Source organism: Anarhichas minor, unplaced genomic scaffold (assembly GCF_050575085.1).
Source record: "Anarhichas minor isolate MPS153535 unplaced genomic scaffold, ASM5057508v1 ptg000014l, whole genome shotgun sequence".
In the NCBI taxonomy this organism is placed as follows: domain Eukaryota; kingdom Metazoa; phylum Chordata; class Actinopteri; order Perciformes; family Anarhichadidae; genus Anarhichas; species Anarhichas minor.
The window spans coordinates 15,632,530-15,641,770 of record NW_027466460.1 but is presented as its reverse complement, the minus strand read 5'-3'; the positions used below and the strand labels follow the sequence as shown (position 1 = coordinate 15,641,770).

Genomic DNA, 9,241 nt, shown 5'->3' with positions numbered 1-9,241 from the left:
CCATTATTTATGCTACAATATGCACATTTAAGCTTGTACCTGTCTGGAGGAGAGAGATGTTCAATGGAGCCTCTGAAGTCTTCTTCTTCTTCTTCTTCTTCTGCTTCTTCTTCTTCTTCTTCTTCTTCTGCTTCTTCTTCTGCTTCTTCTTCTTCTTCTTCAGGTGGCAACGTGTTGCTGCAGTGAAAACAGTCAGACGGAAGGAACATTTTATAGAGCAGCGTGAGACCATCGCCACACCCCCAAAGTGGTGACATGACCTTATGAGGTTCTGATGTGTTCAGAGAGCGCTTCATTCAACCAGTGCACCACTACATTAAGAAGCCTAGTGTGTACTGTGAGGCTGAGCTATGTCATGAGATAAAGTAGGAAATAAAAAAAGAGATTATGACTTCTGGTGACTAGTAGTTCCCTTGAATACCTCTGTTGAACACACTTATTGTAAGTCGCTTTGGATAAAAGCGTCTGCTAAATGACTGTAATGTAATATAATGTAATAAAGTGCTGTTGGATAAGTTGCAGTTTGAATTTGGGAGATTAGCAACACCTGCAGCATGGCACCACGCTTTTGTCTGGAAATGTAAAAGCATGCAAATTCACTCTGCAATAAAACATAAAAAGAGAGAAGACAATAATAAAAAGGTGTTATCTATGAGACACGTTGAACTGTTTCACCAGAAGATCCAAACTGTGAGATGAGGGTTGTTCTGCCTGCGCTCTAAAATGACACACACACACATCAGAGTTGATGCTGAGCCAAAGCTTTAATGAGAGAGAACAGAACACTTTACAGAGGTTCAGTTTACAGTGACAGGAGGAAATACTGAGCTTCATTTAGCAGACTTCCTTTTTATTTGAAACAAAATGAAAATCACCTCTGAGTATCACAGAGTATCACAACCTGTCAATGGTGGAAAGTTTGCGCTTGCTATTTGCTTCCCTGCAGCTGCTATTACGGACCTCGAAGCCACTTTGTGAGGAGGAAACACCTTCACCTTCAGTCGTCTTATTTACCTTTTCTTTTTTTGGGTGTCATCCATCCACCCTCCCCCCCTCCGCTGTTACCCTGACCCGCCACCCTTCCTGAATTACGGCCAACATTAGTGGAAACCCCTGCGTTCTTATTAATCTTGTTTTGGTCTCTCTCACCCTGACCACTTCGTGAGGGGGAATTACTTCTGCCACGTGGAGGCTGTATGTTTGAAGTGGATGGCTTGTTGTGGCTAGGACCAGGTTGTGGTGTGTCTGTGTAACAGAAGGGGATGACGTCATCTTTATCACCCATAGAGCAGCGTGAGCAGTGGCTGTCGGTAACACGGTATATGTTTTTCAGATCAATGCTTTTCCCAAGCCGCTGAACCGCTCCTTTGCGATCCTCCTCTGTTACGACTATATCACCTAGAGGCTCGAATACATCGGAAAACACAAAAGCGTAGTTCTTCCACTTCATAATCTGTTTTATCCTTTCGAGAATGCTCGATCCATGACCTTCTTTTGTACATTTGTCACCACATGGGGAAGCAAGAACGTAGAAAAGCAAGAAATCATTTTTGTTTAGATTCTTTAACGTGTCAAAGTTCTCCAGAACACGGTACTCGGCATGATCAGTACTACAAACTACATCAGGGCACTCTGTCTTCAGGGCAGCCCATGTCTTAGGCTTTTTATTACAATTCCCCCGAACAATAGACCATTGTACTTCTTCATCAAGACACTGATCCAGAACATTGGGCCATTTCAGAACTGTGGCTGCAACCACCCTCGTGCCCTTGTAAACTTCACATCTTAAAATCGAATTCTTCACTGTAGCAGGAGAGTCAAAAACAGAGTTAGTGACTTGACTGATGTCGTACTCTTTCTTGTTGTTGTCGTATGGGATGCTCACAGCCAGACTGAACATGGGATATTTACTGTCAAAGGGAAGAGACACACAAGATGTAAAGCAGACGTCATTTAAAACAGTTTGTTAATAAAGTATAGGAACCAAATTAAACTGTAGACTTCAGTCACATGTTACTCCACACATCTGTTGTTGTCTCTATATTAGATTAAATGTTTAATTAATTGTTCGTCCAGAATTGTTTCTTCATATTGTGAATTAAAAAGCAGAACATGTAAAGTCATCGAGGGTAAACAGTACGTTCTGTCAGTCTGTGATGTGTTGTTATAGTCGTCTGTAGTCTTTTCTCTTTGCTATGAAACACATTTGAACTTTTATTTTGAAAAGTACTTCATGAGTAATGTTTACTTCATCACCTACTGTTTATAGGTTTATGTTCACGTGTTTGTGTGTGTGTGTGTATGTGTGTGTGTGTGTGTGTGTATATATATATATATATATATATATATGTATATATATATATATATATATATATGTATATATATATATATATATATATATACACTTTTTTTGGGGGATATATATTTATACTTATATTATATATAGCAGCTACGCATACATGGCCAATAAAGCTGATTCTGATTCTACTGACCTTTCACCCGTGTTGACTTGGTAGCTCGGTCTATACCTGCCAAATGAAGACAAACACAACATGTCACTGGCATGTTTGATTGTTTGAACAGTCAACTAAATAACAACCGAACGAAACCAGATAACAGAAATAAAAGTAAGTAATTTAATTTATATCACAATGTTCTTCACAATTAAAGACAGAGAAGCAAATAAAACACAAGACTACAGACGTTAAAAGATAAAAATATTACACATTAAATAAGAGACTAAAACTAAATCAAGTTTAAACGACCTGCTTATTAAAGGAGACGTGTAAAGACTCTAGAGTGCCACCGACCCACAATGAAATAAGACGAGCAGCAGTTTTTGTGGGCGGCCTTGTTCAGATCCAACGAGCCAATCAGATCAGTTTAAAGACACAGGAGCTAACATGGAGCGTTTCAGACAGAGGGGACTACAGGTCCATTAAGACAGACGGTATAAGACAAACAATGTGTTTCTTCAACATGAATGTAAACATGTTCCAGTAGAAACATGTATGAACCTGAAGATGAACACATGTCCCCTTTAAAGGTGTCCACAGTGTCTGCAGGTCTTAAATACAACGGGAGAGAACAGAACCGCAGCAACGTTGGCCGGGTTTAGTTTAGAGGAAAGAAGCATGAAGTCGATCAACCTGTCTGGTATTTAATACAAGCTGACTCACTTATTCCAGATCTCATCAACGATGTTTTTAAGTTTCTTCAGGCTTAGTCCGCCAAAATCAGCCGAACTGTTTCCAACAGACAGCAACAGGCCCAGCGTCACAGCCATCCAGCACAGACCTGCCATCTGAGGATGTTCAACAGACATCATCAGGGATAATAATGATTTACATTACAATCTCAAAATGTGTATAATCTGCAGCAGGTTTTTAATTAAACCCAAGCTTCACCAGCACATATCACATTTCACCTGCATCGTGTCAACATCATGTCAAATGATGATATTATTAATATAATAATGATTTATTGATCCCCAGGGGAAATGAACATAATAGTAACATATAAAATATAGATGAACATATAAATGCATCAATAGTTATAATATAATAATATCATTTATTATTCTGAAACGGTCCATTCTGCAAAATGAGTACTTTTACTTTTGGTACTTTGTTGTTAATACTTGTGTACTTTTCCTGAAGTAACATTTTCATGCAGGACTTTTACTGGTAACAGAGTATTTCTACCGTGTGATATTGATATTTTTACATCAGTAAAAGTACTTCTTCCACCACTGCGTTAACTTTATACCAAAATATTCACAACATGGAAACAGAATGTTTTACAGTTTCTACAAAAGTTCACTTTCCAGAGAAAAGGGAACAAAAGCATTTCTCAGAGTTAAACAGGTCCGGATCATGAGGATGCTCACCTTCACTGCTGCTGCCAACCAGATGTAAGAACCCTCAAATAGAAAAGACACAAAAAACAAACGTATTTTAAATTCGTATTTGAAGTTATAATTTGTAGTAAATCAACCAAGTGAGATCTAGTACCTGCTTTGGTGGAGAAGGATGTTTCTCAGCTGTTTCCTTCTCAAGGTGCTGCCGCAGTGAATGCAGTCAGAAGGAAGTGACCTTTTTATAAAGGAGAGCCGGACCACGGCCAAACCCTCCCAGTGGCCCCATGCCCTTATTTAAACATGTCTCTGGGACACCATGAAGAAACAAGTTGAACATCACACAACTGGTGTTGATCCGTAGCCCTGACTCATCACCTTTGGAGACCTATACTGACTGATTCAATGCTTAAGGAAGGGCATTTGGGGTACACCTGGTCATACTCATTAGTTTCAGTTAATAATTGATCGTTTTCATCCTCCTCCGCTACTGTCTCTTGAGGTGTAAGTTTCAACAAACAGAACTTAGCTATACGTCTCCTTAAACTGGACCTTTAGTCTCTTTTAAGTTGTCTCTAAGATGTCAAGGCAAGACACATATTTGCATATCCAGTGTAATGACAATAAGATAAACATCCTTCTCATCAGTCCTGGAAACACCACTCACGAGGAACCTTATTTTCTTGGTCCTTTAAATGTCCACACATGCTGGGTGTAATTCCAAGGGGGCAAAAAATCCCCAAAACACACACACACACACACCTAAAAATACACATCTACTGCCATACTACACACAACCAGAAGACATTTGTTTCCACCTGGTGAATGTAAGCACAATATTTATTCTCCTTTTAGCTCTTGTTGGTCTCTACCAAGGCCTGAGAAACAACACACTTGTGTTGTGATTGACAGGAGGAGAGCTAGTGACATCAGCAGCACCGTTAACGAAGGTTCTGTTCAGTTACATTGTGATGCCTTCAGGCTCTGCTCAGTGAAAATGAGTACTGGACGAAGGTGAATTACAACGTTATCATGATTTGTTCACATGTTATCTCGTAAAATGTAGTTTTGGCGAGAAACTTAAATAGAGAGTTGTTTGAAGGAGATGTTTTTACCACAACATGAATAGATATTAGAGATGAACTATGAGCCATTAACACAGCTCATTGTCTCAGAGCTCCCTTCTGACACAATGTGACTAACCAGCTGTGATCAGCTGAGCCTTCCAGTTAACCAGACTTACTCTACTACATTTCAGAGGGAAATGATGTACTGTTTTACTCCACTACATTTATTTAACAGCCACTAGCAGCTCTAACTGGACAGTTCATCAGTGTGACAGTTTTGTTTCGCTGCTTTTTGAACGATTCTTGTGGAGCTCTTGCTTTAATCATAGAACATGTTTTGTGTTTTAGGTTCAGTGTCAAAATCTGCTCTTCATGCCGACTCATTGTAGCAGAAACAGAAGAGGGAAGTCAGCTTCACTGAGGTTACTCAACAGCGGAGGTGAAGGACTGTTTAGAGAGATATCAAACTACTTCCTGTTTTTTCCCTCGTGTTGTCTTAGGGGTCAGAAATTGCCCGCCACTATGTTTAACAGCATAGGAAACCCCCTTAATGATCTTTTTTCAACTTGAAATTCAATGACTTTTCCTAGAATGACCCCAACATGAGAAAAAGTCAAAAATTGCCTTTGTTCATATTTCCATAAAAGCTGTACACCAACAGGGTACACGTCTTGTCTTATGGGTCCTTTCTGACCCGGCAGTTATAAAATCATTTTCATACTACAGAAACCATAAAAACACACACCACAACACACACACACAAGTAATTGAGATTACGTGTGCTACTGATTCAACTCAGGGAAAACTAAAACTTTCTCGTGAATATGCAGCATGTCCCCTCCACGACCCCACACCTGACTGAAGTTCACAGACAAAATACAAACAAGATCAGAGAGAATAAACATTTCCTGAAAGCATTGTTTACTAATGGGGAATGCAGTCAGAGGCTATAGAGGTGCTGCAGATGACCGTACCCCCAGACAACTAAAGGATGGATGAGATTGACCTGCTCGGGCTGCTGATCTTAGCAGGTGTGTATGGGTCCCGAGGCGAGGCTGCATCTAGTCTTTGGGATGCAGAGAGTGGAAGGGCAATTTTCCGTGCAATGATGTCACTGAAAGTCTTTCATAGTTTCTCAAAAACGATACGATTTGATAATCGTGAGTCAAGACCTGCAAGGCCTGTGACAGACAAACTTGCGGCCATAAGAGAGGTCTGGGAGAAGTGGATTCCACTGATTAAACACAGTCTTTCTGCACTGTGAAGAGGAAAAACCTAGATATTCACAAAGATTGTGATGAATGACAGGTTGTTTCTTCATGCAAAATAGATTTGGGGTTTAAAATGCAATCAAGCTGTTTTATTTTAGGGCTTGAGTGAAGGCGGGTCATTTTTGACCCTTAGGACAAGTAGTGTATACAGAAGGTTCAGACAACACAAGCATGAATCTATTGTTACAGCAAGACAACTAATTATTGGAAGTGATTTGAGTCTGTATATTAGGAAAACCAGAAGGTTGCTTTGAGAGCAGCTCTAACTGGGCAGTTCATCAGTCTGACGATCCTTGTGGAGCTCTTGCTTTAATCATAGAAAATCTGCTCTTCATGCCGACTCATTGTAGCAGAAACAGAGGGAAGAGGGAAGCTTCACTGAGGTTACTCAACAGGTAGGTGAGGTGTGAAGGACTGTTTAGAGAAATATCAAACTACTTCCTGTTTTTTCTAAAGGCAACCCACATGTTTAGAACGTTTTTACCAGTTTTCTTTTTTCGCCTTTAGCCTCGTCATCATGACTTGAAGATTAAAGATGGAGTTGTCAGCAGAAGGTCAGGGGCTGGTCAGAGTCAGCTACAGGTCAGAAGTGCAGAACAGGAAGTGGAGGTAACATAAGAAACACAAACAGTGTACTTCTATATTTGTTTCTAACAGCCAGCCTGCCAACAGGAGAAGTCTGTCAACAAAGAGACAATAAACATTTTTATAATACTCCACAACGATATGACAATCTACAAAAGCAAAGGCAATAGAAATCGAATGAAAGGTACAAACAAGGTCCAAAATAAAACATCACTCATGAGGAAGCTTGTTTTCTTGGTCCTTCAAATGTCCACACATGCTGGTGTAACTCTTGAGTCTGCTTAGTAAACTCAGGGATAAGTAGTAACTTATTTCACATCACGTTGATTGTTAATAGTTTTTGGAGATCTGGATGTGGTCCTTTGTGTTTTTATTAATTCATGTTGTGAATACTGTAACTCTCTAGATCATGCAGCAGCTATAGACTCACTGCTACCAGGGAGACCATATACTGTATATGTTGTACTGAATTCTTCAGTGAATGACCGAAATGGAAACTCAAACTAACATAATTGTCAGCCTCCAGTTTTGTTGCTGATACTGATATCGATATATGAGAGCATGTAAAAATCAGAACATGTAAAACCCCTGTTTCTGTATTTTGTATTTTATTTTACATAAGCACATCATATACTACATCATGTCTGATTTATCTGATTAGCGGTTTGTCTCATGTGCTTTTTAAATAATATATATTTAGTAACTATTTATTTTGACTATTTTCTTCGACTGCTTGTCTTGTGTTACTAAAATGTGTTTTAAGAAGAAAAACATTTTTGATTCAAGTTTTCTTCTTGTGAAATAATTCAACTCAAAGCTGAAGTCAGGTACCAGTTTATTAGGAACAGCTGGCTGAAGCTACTGCAGTCTAATACACCTGCTGCAGTGATGCTCCCTTCATGAAGGTTCTGATGTGTTCAGAGAGCGCTTCATTCAACTCTACCATCATGCTGGAGGATGAAGTGTGTGGTTCTGTTGAACTGTATTGTGTTTTACTGACAGCTGATAATAAAGACACTATTAGGACCCTTTACTGGCTGTGTTCATGTTAACCCTTTCAGTGCAGTGTCTCCAGTGCACCACTACATTAAGAAGCCTAGTGTGTACTGTGAGGCTGAGCTATGTCATGAGATAAAGTGATGTTGGATAAGTTGTAGTTTGAATTTGGGAGTTAGCAACACCTGCAGCATGGCACCACGCCTTTATCTGGGAATGTAAAAGCATGCAGATTCACTCATCCTAATGTTGGCACCTTAAATCTTTAAAGTACTACGTCCTAACACAGACACTCGTCTCACACACACTGTGGTTTTAAATATGAAAAACGTCCCAAAAAGAAGATGGATGTCAGGGATGGGTCGATCTCTGATATATATATATATAGTATATATATATTATATACAGTATATATAATGGACTTGAAGTGGGCCCCCAACATCGACACCAGGAAGAAGGCCCAGTTGCGCTCTCGGATTTTGACAGTGAGTTGCCTTTATAGTTGTACTTCCTGCGCTAGCTCAGGAAGTTCAACCTGCCTCAGGAGCTGCTGATTCTTTTCTACTCCACCATCATCCAGTCTGTTCTCTGCTCCTCCATCTCTGTGTGTTTTGGATCGGCCACCAAACAGGACAGGAACAGACTACAACAGACTGTCAGGTCTGCAGAGAGGATCATTGGTTCCAGCCTGCCCTCCATCCTGGACCTGTACACCTCCAGAGTCAGGAAACGGGCAGGAAAGATCACTGCAGACCCTTCACACCCTGGACACAAGCTGTTCCAACTCCTCCCCTCTGGAGGGCGCTACAGAGCTCTGTACGCCAAAACCACCAGACACAGGAACAGCTTCCTTCTGCTGTCACTCTGATGAACAATTAATCCGACATATTGCATCTTCATTTGCACTATTTGCACTATTACCACCTTCTGCACTAATATCCCAAATCCATTGTCATTGTTCTTTATATATATATGTAATTGTACATAGTACTTAAATGTTAAATGTGTATGCTTAGTTTCTCTGTTCTACTTTGTTGTCTTTAATGTCCTTGTTTTTTATATTTCTCTTGTTTATTGTATATATTTTATGTGTGTATGTACGATGAGAGTAATGTGTAACCGGAGTCAAATTCCATGTATGAGCACGCATACATGGCCAATAAAGCTGATTCTGATTCTGATATACTCTACTGTGCTGCTGTAATCCTGTACATTTCCCCACTGCGAGACTAATAAAGTAATAATTTGTGATTTTGTACTTTACATCAAAGTTTGACTGTTAATAATATTTTTTCATCAATAATCTGAATCTGCAAAGTAATTTAAGTATTCAAATAACATGTAGGGGAGTAGAAGTACCGGGTAACTTTACATGGAGACGCTGAAGAACACGTGTACCTGATGGGTGCAGTTACAACGTCCCACCAGTAGGTGACGCCGCTGAGCGACTCTCGGCTGTGGGTGAG

The 9,241-nt window shown here is 39.9% G+C and overlaps 1 long non-coding RNA gene across 1 annotated transcript; it reads right to left on the bottom strand.

Annotated features, from left to right (window-relative positions):
• Positions 1-1,809: 1,809 nt before the first annotated feature.
• LOC142949942 (uncharacterized) lies at positions 1,810-3,268 on the bottom strand. Its single transcript, XR_012954116.1, has 3 exons — positions 3,180-3,268; positions 2,493-2,528; positions 1,810-1,910 (listed from the first exon to the last, which is right to left on the bottom strand). It is a non-coding gene; the product is annotated as an uncharacterized LOC142949942 (long non-coding RNA).
• Between the last annotated feature and the right edge of the window lie 5,973 nt (positions 3,269-9,241).